This window comes from Chlorocebus sabaeus, chromosome 5 (genome assembly GCF_047675955.1).
Source record: "Chlorocebus sabaeus isolate Y175 chromosome 5, mChlSab1.0.hap1, whole genome shotgun sequence".
Classification (NCBI taxonomy): Eukaryota; Metazoa; Chordata; class Mammalia; order Primates; family Cercopithecidae; genus Chlorocebus; species Chlorocebus sabaeus.
The window spans coordinates 20903753-20916416 of NC_132908.1; the positions used below are offsets into that span (position 1 = coordinate 20903753).

At 45.9% G+C, this 12664-nt stretch overlaps 1 long non-coding RNA gene across 1 annotated transcript; it reads right to left on the reverse strand.

Moving 5' to 3' along the window:
• Nucleotides 1-315: 315 nt before the first annotated feature.
• Nucleotides 316-6231, reverse strand: LOC119621169 (uncharacterized). The gene is made up of 3 exons (XR_005237701.2): nucleotides 5601-6231; nucleotides 5160-5273; nucleotides 316-3675 (listed from the first exon to the last, which is right to left on the reverse strand). It is a non-coding gene; the product is annotated as an uncharacterized lncRNA (long non-coding RNA).
• Between the last annotated feature and the right edge of the window lie 6433 nt (nucleotides 6232-12664).

Consider the following 12664-nt stretch of genomic DNA (forward strand, 5'->3'; position numbering starts at 1 on the left):
TAGAAGCAAACATGTTACATGATAGGTGATATAGGCTAAGGGAGCCACTGAGGTCTGTGACAAGTCAGAGAGGGCCCTGGGTTTCTGTAGTGCCCCAGGAGCTTTCCTGACTCTCAGGTGCTCTATAGTGCTTGAGACACCTCAACACAGATATGCAACCTGAATGTCCCTGGGCCTCAGGACACAAAATGAGGTCACATAAGCATTTATACCCATAATTTACTTGTTCAGATCCCTTCTTATTAACTCTATTAGTCCAGGGCACTGCATAAGTTGCTGGAACAGAGAGATTCAAATAAATAACAGTTCAAGCAGAATAAAAGTTTATTTCTCCCTCAGGTAACACCCCATAGATGCATGGTGGTCCTGAGAAGGGAGGCAGCTCTGATCCACAGTGTCACTCAGGGTGCCAGGTTCCTTCTACCATGCTGCTCCATCTGCCCCTGAAGTGTTCTTGTCAGAGCTCAGCACCACCACCAGCAACTCCAATTCCAGCCCCCAGGGAGGGGGAATGAAGAAATAGAGGCCAAGCAACTTCCTTTTAAGTAAATAACTCATCACTTCCACTCACATTCCATTGACAAGTGCATGGCTGCCCTAGCTGCAAGGGAGGCTGGGAAATGTACTTTCCATTGGGCAGCCTGTGGAATCCTAAAAGGAAAGAATAAATTTTAGGGGGCAGAAAAGAGTCTCTCCCACAGCACCACTCAAGTTTTGCTGAAAGTCTCTGGAGGCCATTTCACAGGTGTTTGAAGACCAACAAGTACCACGTCCCCTGTGACTAGCCCTTGCACTGTGGCAATCAGTAGGGACAGCGCTGCCCTGGCCAGTGGTCTGTCCCCTTGGGCTTCTTAGCTTGAGAGCGACTTTCTTAGCTTGACAGTGACCTTCTTAGCTTGACAGTGACCTTCTTAGCTTGAGAGTTAGCTTGAGAGTGACCTTCTTAGCTTGAGAGCAGATCCAGAAGCAAGGATTTGGGTCCTGATAGTTGATTTAAGAAGTGATCCCAAGAAATAAAAGTGAGGAAGCAGAGAGAGCAAAATGGAAAAAGAAAAAGCCATTAAATTGTGGGTTATTGGCCTGATTATCACTGTGGACAACTAGGACCCAATTCTACTATGGACACTGAGGAACTGTCCCTCTGATGGACAGGAGGCTGGGACATTTACCCACTGACTCCAATGCTCCATTGCTTCTGCCTGGGGGATTAACTCCCCTACCGGCCTGAGGGCAGAAAAGTAGAAAGAGAAGGCAGGCACTGGAGGTGGGATGCTGTCAGCGTACAGGAGGGCTGTCCACCAGGGCTGCTGCTGAAATCTGACAAGGGCCGAGGAGACGTGGTGGGGAGCACCAAAAGCATCACACAGAAATGTAGCCAAAGTTACCGGAAATGAGAAGAATGTGCTTCTGTCACTCACACTCACAGCCCGCTGATCCATGGAGCAGGGGACATGCCACGCTCTTTTCTCTGAGCCTAGAAATGAACCCTTAAAATATCTTCATTACAGTTCCTTTGCCCTCATGCAACTCACCCATGCAAACAGTGCCTGGGGATGTCCAATATGACCTGAAGCAGAGCCCTGCCCACCCACAAAAGTTATCCATTAATTAACATGTCTGTCTTCTGGAGATCTGTGAATCAGTCAAGGAGAACTTCTTGGCTCTCAATAAATAATAGCTGCTATTACTATTATGATTATTATTATTAGCTGGAGGGTTTATCAACAATGCCTGGCTCCCAGGAAGCAGGTTGTGTGAAATCTAAAAGCTAACATACTTTGGGTTGAGATTTCACTGTTGTCAAATGATGAAGCCAGGATTTCAACACAGGCAACACGATCCCCAGGCTGTGGCCTAAGCCACCATGGCCCACGACCTCTCCAGGGGAAATCACTGATGGTATTTACTAAATCATAATGTAATTGTGACTATAATACATGAGCCACCTCAGGAAGTACCCAGGAAGAATGCTTAGGGGTCATAAGGGAGGCCGCAGGAATTCACAACCAAAGCAAGCTCTCCAGGGCCGCCTCCTTCTGTCCCCAGCCCTGAGCAAGGCCAGACACTCAGTACTGAAGAGACCATCTCAGCAGTTATCATTGCCGAGTCCTTCAATTGATCCCAACAGATGGAAAGGGGTAGGAGGCAGGGGCCTCAGAGAACACTGAATAATAGTGCAGGAGTGTTACAGCCATGGCAGAGGTGATTTCAGCTTGGTTAGCTTTTTAGGACACTGCAAAGCAACTGCATGCAGAGGGGGCAGGTGTGGAGGCAGTGGGTGGGTCTGGAAAGCTGCCATGCCACCTGCAATGTGAGAGAGCAAAGGAGGAAGCTCATTAACTGTCCCTGGATCATTAACTCAGTGTCCCCAGGGGCACAGTCACTGAGTTTGCACTTTGCATTTTGTCAGTTTTTTGTCAGTTTCTTTTCCAGGGTCTCTGGGGATCCAGTCTGGGATGGGGCTCTCAACTCAGGAAGAAGGTGGCACAAGCAACTCTCCTAGACAGAGAAGCCTGGTAACCATTGTTTGGCTGGAATAACAATGGCTGCTGCTTACTGAATGCATCCTTTACTCATGTAGGGAAACAGCTCAGAGAAGCTAATTAATTTGCCCAGCGTACTCAGTTGAAAGTGACAGGGCCAGAGATCCAAGCAAGTCAATCTACATCCCGAATCCATATTCATATTCTCTCCCTTTTTTTATTTTTTAGAGACAAAGTCTCTGTCACCCAGGCTGGAGTGCAGTGGCACAATCAAAGTTCACTGTAGCTTTGAACTCCTGGGCTCATGTGATCCTCCTTCCTCAGCCTCCCAAGCATCTGGGACTACAGGTGTGTGCCACTGAGTCCAGCTAATTTTTTTGTATTGTTTGTAGAGACAAGGTCTCACTATGTTGCCCAGTTTGATCTTGAACTTCTGGATTCAAGCAATCCTCTCATTTTGCCCCCTCCCCGCCCCCAAAGTGCTGGCATTACAGGTGTGAGCCACATGCTGGCCCCCAGTCCATATTCTTAACCATTGCGTTGCCCTGAGTCTTGCAGGATATATGTCAACAGCCATCCATGGCTAGCAAGAGTATCCGAGAATGCATTAAACAGGTAAGCTGGTCAGAGTGTGTGGGTTATTCAAGTATGCATCAACAGTCCGTTGTTCAGTAAATAAATCCATTCATTGATACTTATTTGTTTTTGAGACAGGGTCTCACTCTGTCACTCAGACTGCAGTGCAGTGGTGCAATCATGGCTCACTGCAGTGTCGACCTCCTGAGCTCAAGCATTCCTCCTGCCTCAGCCTCCCAAAGTGCTGGGATTACAGGTGTGAGTCACTGTGCCCAGCTCATTGAGATTTTTTGAATGCCTCCTATTTGTCTGGCCCTGGGCATGGTGGAGTGAAGAAGAAAACCTGAATCTTGGGTCTCATGGAGAGGATGGGGGAGAGTGTTAGCACCAGCACCAACGACCTCAAACAGTGAGGGCACTAGGAAGGAAATAAAAGAGGCAACACAGAGTGATGGTGACACAGGAGAGTGGCCTGGAAAGGCCGTCCTAAGGAGGAGACATTTGGCTCAGCCCTGAATGGTGAGAACATACTTTTGGAAAAATCTGGGGAAAGCAACTCCAAGGCACGGGAACGGCAAAAGCCCTGAAGCGAGAATAGACTTGGTATCTTTGAGACCTGGAAAAAAAAGAGGTCATTGAGTTGGGAGGGAGTAGGATGAGAGAACATCAAATAGATAGGTGGTACTCTGCTCCCACCCCCTCCCCAGGCTGGGTTAGATGCCCCTTCTCTGTCTCTCATACTTGGCAAATTCTAATTTTCTGTGTCAAGTCTGCTGATCGGCTTCTGGTGTCCAGGACAAGTTAAGGGACAGAAGTGATGCTTAACAGGTGTTCACCGAACAGATCTGGCCTGACCCCACAAGGAGAATGTAGTAACTTGGCAGTTTGAGTGACAGCTCCTGTAGCCACCCAGCAACAGACAGCAAGTCAAATTTTGCTGCTGACAAGGAGATGAGAGGGATGGCCTAGCACGGCTTCCTCTGGATTTGGGGGAAAGCCTCAGAGCTTTGCACCTAAGGATCAGGGGTCCTGCATCTTGGCTGCTCCAGGGTTAGGTACATTTCTGTCCCCTCTGCCTGGACCCTCTTCTTCCAGGGCCATGTGGACTCACTCACTTCTTTCAGGACTTAACTCTTACATTCCAGGAAGCCTTCCTTGATCTCTCCTCTCCCATCTCTGGAACTTCTATTCCCCTTTCCACCTTAGTTTTTCTCCAGAGCACTTATCACCTCTTACCATATATTTTCTGTATTTGCTTTATTTACTGTCTGTCTCCCCACCACTAGGATGTAAGCTCGATAGAAGCAAAGATGTTTGTCTTTTTGTTAACTGCTGTGCCAACCTCATTAAACATTGTTACATGAACAAATGAATGAATGCATGACGCCAGAGCCAGAATATTTATAAGGCAGAACAAGCATCATCATGGCACACCAGCTAAGCTATGGCACCCTCAAAATAAGACTGTTTCTGGTTCAATAAATGTATTCAGCATTTGCCAATTAGCACATCCACATCTAGAAGGAAGCTATTTCGACATGTACACTTGTGTTTTATGCTTTAGCTTTGTTTTCATTCTGCATTAATATTGGCAGGTCTGGGGAACACCATAATCTTTTCAATGCTTAAAGCCTTTAAATTCAGCCTTAAATACTGCAGCTGTTTGCGCTGCTAAACCTTAGCTGTGAGACAGAGCCACCTAGTGAAAATTCCAACTTCCATTGCCTATGTACTTTGTAATCTTTCCTCTAAAATTTAGCATCTAAATCAGTAACTCAACCTCTCCTGTGAATACGTTTTACCAGGCTAGGATAAGGTTTGGGAAAATGCAGATTCTTGGGCCCAGCAAATCTGGGGATGATGATAAGTCATCATCGTGGGACACCAGCTTAGCAACAGCACCCCCAAAATAAGACTGCTTCCGGTTCAATAAACTGCTATGAAGAGTCTATTAATGTTTGTATCCATCTGGACCTGCGGCCATAGAGAAGAGCCCCAAGCACAGTGGTTACTAAAAAGCCCACATCCTTCAAAAATTATGAGTAGATATTATAAATTCCAAAATGATGAAGAGTTCAGGATGAGAAGATGGGGACTCACCCAGAACAAAGCAGCACACTGATTCATCCTTTGTCTCCTGACAGCATTCCTTCCCCCACTGGTCATCCCGCCCAGTCGCACATATGACAAGTCGTAGCGCTGTATAAAAGGATACTCGAAATTGGAAAGATTACTCAGTATCGCCCTGAAAGGTGTTTCCTGTGGCCCATGAAACTCACGCAAAATCATCCGCTTGGAGAAAAGCTTGGGACAAGTAGCTAGATACCTGAAAATAGTAAACTCCTCCAAATTACTGCTAGCCAAGTGAGTCTTTCACATCTTTGAAACTGCCCCAGAACCCACACAAACTCAAAATACTAAAAAAAAAAAAAAAAAAAAAAAAAAAAAAAAAAAAAAAAGGGCTATCAGCGAACTCATCGGCCACACATTGCGCACTTTTGCTTCTAAGACATTCCCGTGTATTATATCATTGCCTCTTACCTGCAGGCACCTGAGTACGGGAGCTCTGGTGGTTTTGCCCAAGGCCAGCCAGATGAGAGTGTGGTAGAGTGCTCCTCAAGGCATTTGTGACCTGCTCTCCTCAGCTCAGACAAAGCCAGGGTGGCGTTTGAGGGAACAACCTCAGCTCCAAGCGGGATGCTGCCAGAGGGGGCAGGCCCAACCCTGGGCAGGTTCCGACCTCAGCACCCACAAGAGACCAGGCAAGCCCAGGCTAGGACCACAGGAGTGGGGGTAGAAGTGATGGAGTAACAGCTCGTCTCCATGCTCCCAGCATCTACTCCCTCATCCTCTGGCATGTAAACACCCAACTTTTCTTTGGGGATGGGCTCCTCTCCTACTCTCAGTCCATGCAGTTTGAATAGAGTTGACCATTAACCCAGGACCTCCCCAGGGAGGCCATTATTATTTCTCCTACCTTTCTTTACAATGATTGGCTCAGGGCTGAGCACATGACCCAGGCCTGGCCAATCAACAAATAATATCCCATTTCCTTCCTTTCTCTACACTGATTGGTTCAGAGTTGAGCACATGGCCTGGGCCTAGCCAATCAACAAATATTATTCCATTTCCTTCCTTTCCCTACAGTGATTAGTTCAGAGCTGACCGCATGACCCAGGCCAACTAGTATCTAGCTGTCTAACTGCCTTAGGCCATCAAAACTCCCAAATCAAATATTGTTGACCTGGCTTGTGTCAAGTGCCCATCACTGAATTAGTCACTATGGCCAGGAGGAGATGAGTCCTCACTAGACAACTGGTCTGTGGCCACCCATGGAGCCTGGGTTGAGGACAGTTCCACCTGAACACAGAGAGTGGCAGACGCAAAGTTTTCTGACGTAGACGTTCCTGTTCCATTTGTCCCGCAAACGTTTAAACATCACACATACTTGGTTAAGGTAGAAAACAAAAAACAGCCTTTGTTCACTCTCTCTCTCTCTTTCTCTCTCTCTCTCTTTTTTTTTTTTTTTTTTTTTTTTCTGAGATAGAGCTTCACTCTTGTCCCCCAGGCTAAAGTGCAGTGGCGTGATCGCGGCTCACTGCACCCTCCACCTCCCGGATTCAAGCCATTCTGGCGGCTCAGCCTCCCAAGTAGCTGAGATTACACACGTGTGTCACCGCGCCCGGCTAATTTTTTGTATTTTTTATTTTTTTAGTAGAGACGGGGTTTCACCATGTTGGACAGGCTGGTTTTGAACTCCTGGCCTCAAGCAATCCACTCGTCTCGGCCTCCCAAAGTGCTAGGATTACAGGCATGAGTCACCACGCCTGGGCCGTTCACCATCTCAGAGACATTCACCATTGCTACTGAGTGTGGACAGAAGCATGGACACCAGGGTTCAATTTCTAGCTATTCTACTCTGGCTGTTTGTCCTTGGAAGTTATTTAGCGTTCTGTGCCTCTGTTTGCTCATCTGGAAAATGAAGATAACATTTGTATCTGCCTCACCCGTTTAAAAGAATCAACGTTCTTAGGACAGCACCTGGCAAGAATAACTGCTGTTGTTTTGGTTTGAGATTCTGAGAACCACTCTTCTGGATCATTTGCACATGCTGTAGTTTGGGTAGGGGTCATTAGAGGAGTATCGCTATTAGATAATAGAAAATTGTTTCAATGGTCCTTTCAGAACTAAAGGGTCTCTCTCTTTCCCAATGTCTGTGTTAATTCCTGTAGAAGGACTCAGACCTGACATGGCTCCCAGCCCTCCTGGACCCATCCTCAGTCTTGTGGGACTGACGGATTCAGCACTCACATGCCCCACTCTGACTGTAAGAGCATGGACCTTGTAATCTGTAAGAGCCCAGGCTCAAGACATCCCAAAAGACTCCTGTCTTGCTCTGAGTCTGTGCTGCTGGGAAGTGAGCAGAATGCAGTGACATGGAAAAGAAATGAATGGAGCAGACAGGAAGTGGAAGAGCGAAGTGAGAGGACCTTGGGTTGAAGTAGGAGGGATGGGGGTGGCCAATAGGCCGAGAGAGGAGGGAGATGGGACGGGATAGGATGAAGGGAGGAAGAGAGAAGTGGTGAAGTGGGGTAAGATGGGACTTATCTCCTGACCAAGCACACCTCTAACCCTGACATAGTCATCTAAATATGGCATCAGGGGATGATTTGTGGAGGGGACCTCAAGGTTGTCCTCCTTGGTAAGATCAACAAGAGGGAAGAGAAGAGTCACTGTACATGTGCAAATATGGGTCCCTCTGAGTGTACCTTTTGGTGCTTACCTACTCAAAACTCACCAAGCCTTGTGCTTCCCTCTTCCTCAACCTGCAGAGCATCTCCCAGAACCCAGCCATGCCCTTAAATATTCCCCAAAGACCTTAGTGAAGTGCTATTCTTTCATGCTTTGTTTTCATTCAGTCATTAGTGACAGAGGCCACCTGGCTCCCACAGTGAGCCTTCATCAGTGGGAGTCAAATCCCAGGCATCAGGTGAGGACACTGGTGATTAGGTGACTTCCTCCTGTCCCACAGCCAGTGTCGGAACCTTGGTGACAATCTACATATTCAGATTCCCAATTTAAATCATGTTGGAGATGGCCTGACAACTAAAGTGGTAAATAGACTCCAAGAAAAAAAAAGAAGTCTGTAAATCAGTGCCTTGCTACTCCTCAGCCCAGGGGAGTTACTCCCATGTCAGGATATGCCCTCCCTTTCCCTCTCCCCAGACAGAGCTCAGGGCACCCCACAGAGGGTCTCTGAAGAGGGAATCCCAGACTGGAATCCTCAAATATGTGGGGAGCTGGCCAGGTCTTGGCATTCCAGGGCCATAGATTCACTAATGACTCCTGTCGTTAAGCAGAGCTTGGACTGGTGGACAGAGTGCTAGGAGGCATAATAGCAAGCAGGGTGGGCCATGCATGGTGGCTGAAATCTGTAATCCCAGCACTTTGAGAGGCCAAGGCAAGTGGATCACCTGAAGTCAGGAATTCAAGACCACCCTGGCCAACATGGTGAAACCCAACTCTATTAAAAATACAAAAGTTAGCCAGATGTAGTGGTGTGCACCTGTAGTCCCAGCTAGTCAGGAGGCTGAGATATACCAAGCGATTCAAGAGAATCACTTGAACCCAGGAGGTGGAGATATACCTAAGAAGTCCAGAAGTGGGTGCTTCAGATATAAATATAGGTAGGTGATATAGAAAAAATATCCAGACAAGGAGATGTTGATCCTCATGTTTCATCATCAGGTTTCTGCCTCTCTTCCTCCATCTGTGGCCTCTGATTTTCTTGTTTAATTTATTCTCAGGCACACTACTTCTATGTGGTGGGGAAAACGGCAACTGGGAAAATTCAGTTTCAATGGTCTTTTCAGAACTACAGCATCTCTCTCTCTCAATGTCTGTGTTAATTCCTCTAAAAGGACTCAGACCTGACGTGGCTCCCAGCCTTCTTGGACCCCTCCTATCTGTGGGACTGATGGGTACAGAGCTCACATAGCCCATCCTGGGTGTAAGTAGGACCAAGGGCCTTGTAATCTTGGCTCGTATGGAGAGAGGAAGGGGAAATTCCAGAAGTGAAGGTCATAGCAGTTTTCTATCAGATGGGGTGGTGGCTCAAAGCAGAACTTATGAGCCTGAGTGTGTAGCTCCATTACCCAGTGTGAACTTGGGCAAGTCCTTACCTTCTCCCCTTTGCACCCTCTCCATCCACTTCCCTCACTGACATTCCAAAACACACACACACACTCACACACACATATGTTTAATATTTTAAGACAATTGTTGATTCACACGCAGTTTTAAGAAATACTAGAGATCACAGATCAGGCTCATGCCTGTAATCCAGGCACGTTGGGAGGTCGAGGCAGGCAGATCACTTGAGGTCAGGAGTTCAAGACTAGCCTGCCCAACGTGGCGAAACCCCATCTCTACTAAAAGTACAAAAATTAGCCAGGAGTGTTGGCGTGCACCTGTCATCCCAGCTACTCAAGAGGCTGAGGCAGAAGAATCGCTTGAACCTGGGAGGCAGAGGTTGCAGTGAGCCAAGATTGCACCACTTCACTCCGGCCTGGGCAACAGAGTGAGACTCTGCCTCAAAAAAAAAAAAAAAAAAAAAAAAAAAAAAAAAAAAAAAAAAAAAGGAAAGAAAGAAAGAAAGAAACAAAGAAAAGCAATAATAGAGATCACAGAACCCTTTACTCAATTTTCCCCATAGTAACATCTTGCATAAATGTAGTACAATATCATAACCAGGAAATTGACATTGATACCATCCACCAACTTTAGATTTTGCCAGTTTTACATGCACTCATGTGAGCTTGTTTGTGTGTTTAGTTCTATGTAGTTTTATCATGTGCATAGATTGATGTGGCCACCACCACAGTCAAGATCTACCACCACGAGGTCCCTTGTACTGTCCTTTTATTGCAACATCTACCTGCCTCCCTCCCCTACTCTCTGATCTGCAGCGATAATTAATCTGGTGTTCATTGATAATTTTGTAATTTTGAGAATGCCATAGAAACGGAATCATACAGTAGGTAACGTTTCAGGCCTGGCTTTTTCTTTCACTCAGCATAATTCCCTTGAGATCCATCCAAAGGGTTGCATGTATCAATAGTTTGTTCCTTTTAATTGTTGACTAGCAATTCATAGTATGGGTGTTCCACTGTTTAACTGTTTGCTTTTTGAAGGACATTTGGATTGTTTCCAATTATTGGCTTTTATGAATAAAGCTGCTATGAACGTTCATGTACAGACTTTCGTGTGAATGTTAAGTTTTTGTTTCTCTGGGACAAATACCCAAGAGTATAATTGCTGGGTTGTATGGCAAACATATTTAATTTCATAAGAAACTGACATATCCTTTTCAGAATGGCTGTTACATTTAAATCGCCACCAGCAGTGATTGAGTGATCCCAGTCCTCCACATCCTCACCAGCATTTGGCATTATCCCTATTTTTAAATTTTTATTGTGCCAATAGATGTGTAATGGTATCTCATTGTAGTTTAACTTGCATTTCCCAATAGCTCATAATGTTGAACATCTTTTCACGTGGCTCTCACCCACTTTTGTAGGGAGGTAAATCTTGAGAATGTTTTCTCACCTGATAAGTGGAGAGAACAATAGGACAATATCTACCATCTAGAGATGTTGTGAAAGTTCTCCTAAGACCTAGCAAATTAGTATTCAAGAAACATTAGAGTATGGTGGCTCATGCCTGTAATCCCAGAACTCTGGGAGGTTGAAGCAGGAGAATCACTTGAGTCCAGGAGTTTCAGACCAGCCTGGGTAACATAGTGAGACACCGACTCTACAAAAAATTTGAAAAATTAGCCAGGAATGGTGGCACATGCCTGTAGTACCAGCTACTTGGAAGACTGAGGTGGGAGGATTGCTTGAGCCTAGGAGGTTGAGGCTGTAGTGAGCTATGATCGCACCACTGCACTCCAACCCGGGGTGATAAAACAAGGCCCTGTCTCTCAAAAAAGAAAAGAAAAGAAAAAAAGGCCGGGCATGGTGGTTCATGCCTGTAATCTCGGCACTTTGGGAAGCCGAGACATGTGGATCACTTGAGGTCAGGAATTCGAGACCAGCCTGGCCAACACAGTGAAATCTCGTCTCTGCCAAAAACACAAAAATTAGCCAGGCATGGTGTCCCACACCTGTAATTCCAGCTACTTGGGAGGCTGAGGCAGGATACTTGCTTGAACCCGACAGGCAAAAGTTGCAGTAAGCTGAGATCGCGCCACTGCACTCCAGCCTACGCGACAGAGTGAGACTCTATCTCAAAAAAAAAAAAAAAAAAAAAGAAAAAAAGAAAAAAAGAAACATTAACTGTTAATATTCCTGCAAGAGAGGGGTTAATAGTATAGACTCCAAAGTCAAACAGAACTCCATTCTATCGCTGACAACCCTCTCCCTAAACCTCACTTTATGTCTCTATTAAATGGGAAGAATAATATTACTTACTTTATAGGGTTGTCATGAAACTGAAATAGATAAGACATGAAAGGCACTTAAAATAGTGCCTAGTAAGTGCTTAATTCTGCTTTTCCCTCCAGAACTCAGCATATCACAGGCCCCCAATTAAGCCTTGTCCCTCCAAATGACACTTCATACCTCTCCCACCATCATCTCCCAGTGCACCAGGGTCACTTGCTGGAGCCAGGGTAGGAAATCCCACATACGAACTCTCCCTTCAAGGATTTTTACCCCACCAGAGTTCTCCACTGCTCCAGGAGAAGAAACAAAGGATTGGGTCTGGGAGCTGGGTGAGATTACATTTATCTAAGAAGCTTCCAAATGAAAACTAGCATTTGTACTTATTGCATTTCACCTCCAAATTTGATTACATTTCTCTCCCGCTGTAAATCTGCCTCTCCTTCTGCCAAGTTATTATTAAATCCAGGACAGAATTGGTGGAGTGCTACGTAAAATTTCCATCTTGGCTTTGACATTCCAGGAAGTTACAAACCAATTACAGCTGCTGAGCCTCAGGCCCTGATGAATCACAGAGCACGGCAAGGGATGGAGGAGGCCAGAGCGGGGACGGGAGGGAGAAAGTGAGGTGGGAATCAAAGGTCAATTAAAATAAAACAGTCAATTTTAATTTGAATGTCTTGCTTATATTCATATCCCATTCCCATAAGTGGAAAAGCAAATGAAGCTTATTCATTTGTGTGGGCATGGTGTGTGTGTGTGTGTGTGTGTGCGCGTTAGGACAATAAAGGCTTTTCAAATGGCTTCAGAGTCCCAGAGATTTGAAATTTGAAATGTCCCAGGGAGAAAACATGCAATCTGGTGACCTGCCCAAATGTCAGGGTAGCTGCCTAAACAAAGAGCCATCAGCATTAGCCCTGGGGCATGTTGGTGTAAATGACACCAGTTCCAGCTTTGGGAGTTGGATCTCTGTGTTTGAGCCCTCACTTCATCACTTAATATGAGGAATTTCTCTGTGCCTCTATTTCCTCATTGGTAAAATGAGGACAATAATACCTTTCCCTGTTGGTTATTGTGAAGAGTAAGATAAATAATACAGCTAAGGCATCAAGCACGACGCCCCACCAGGCGAGCAACGTTGTTTCCTTTCTCCAAAGAAAT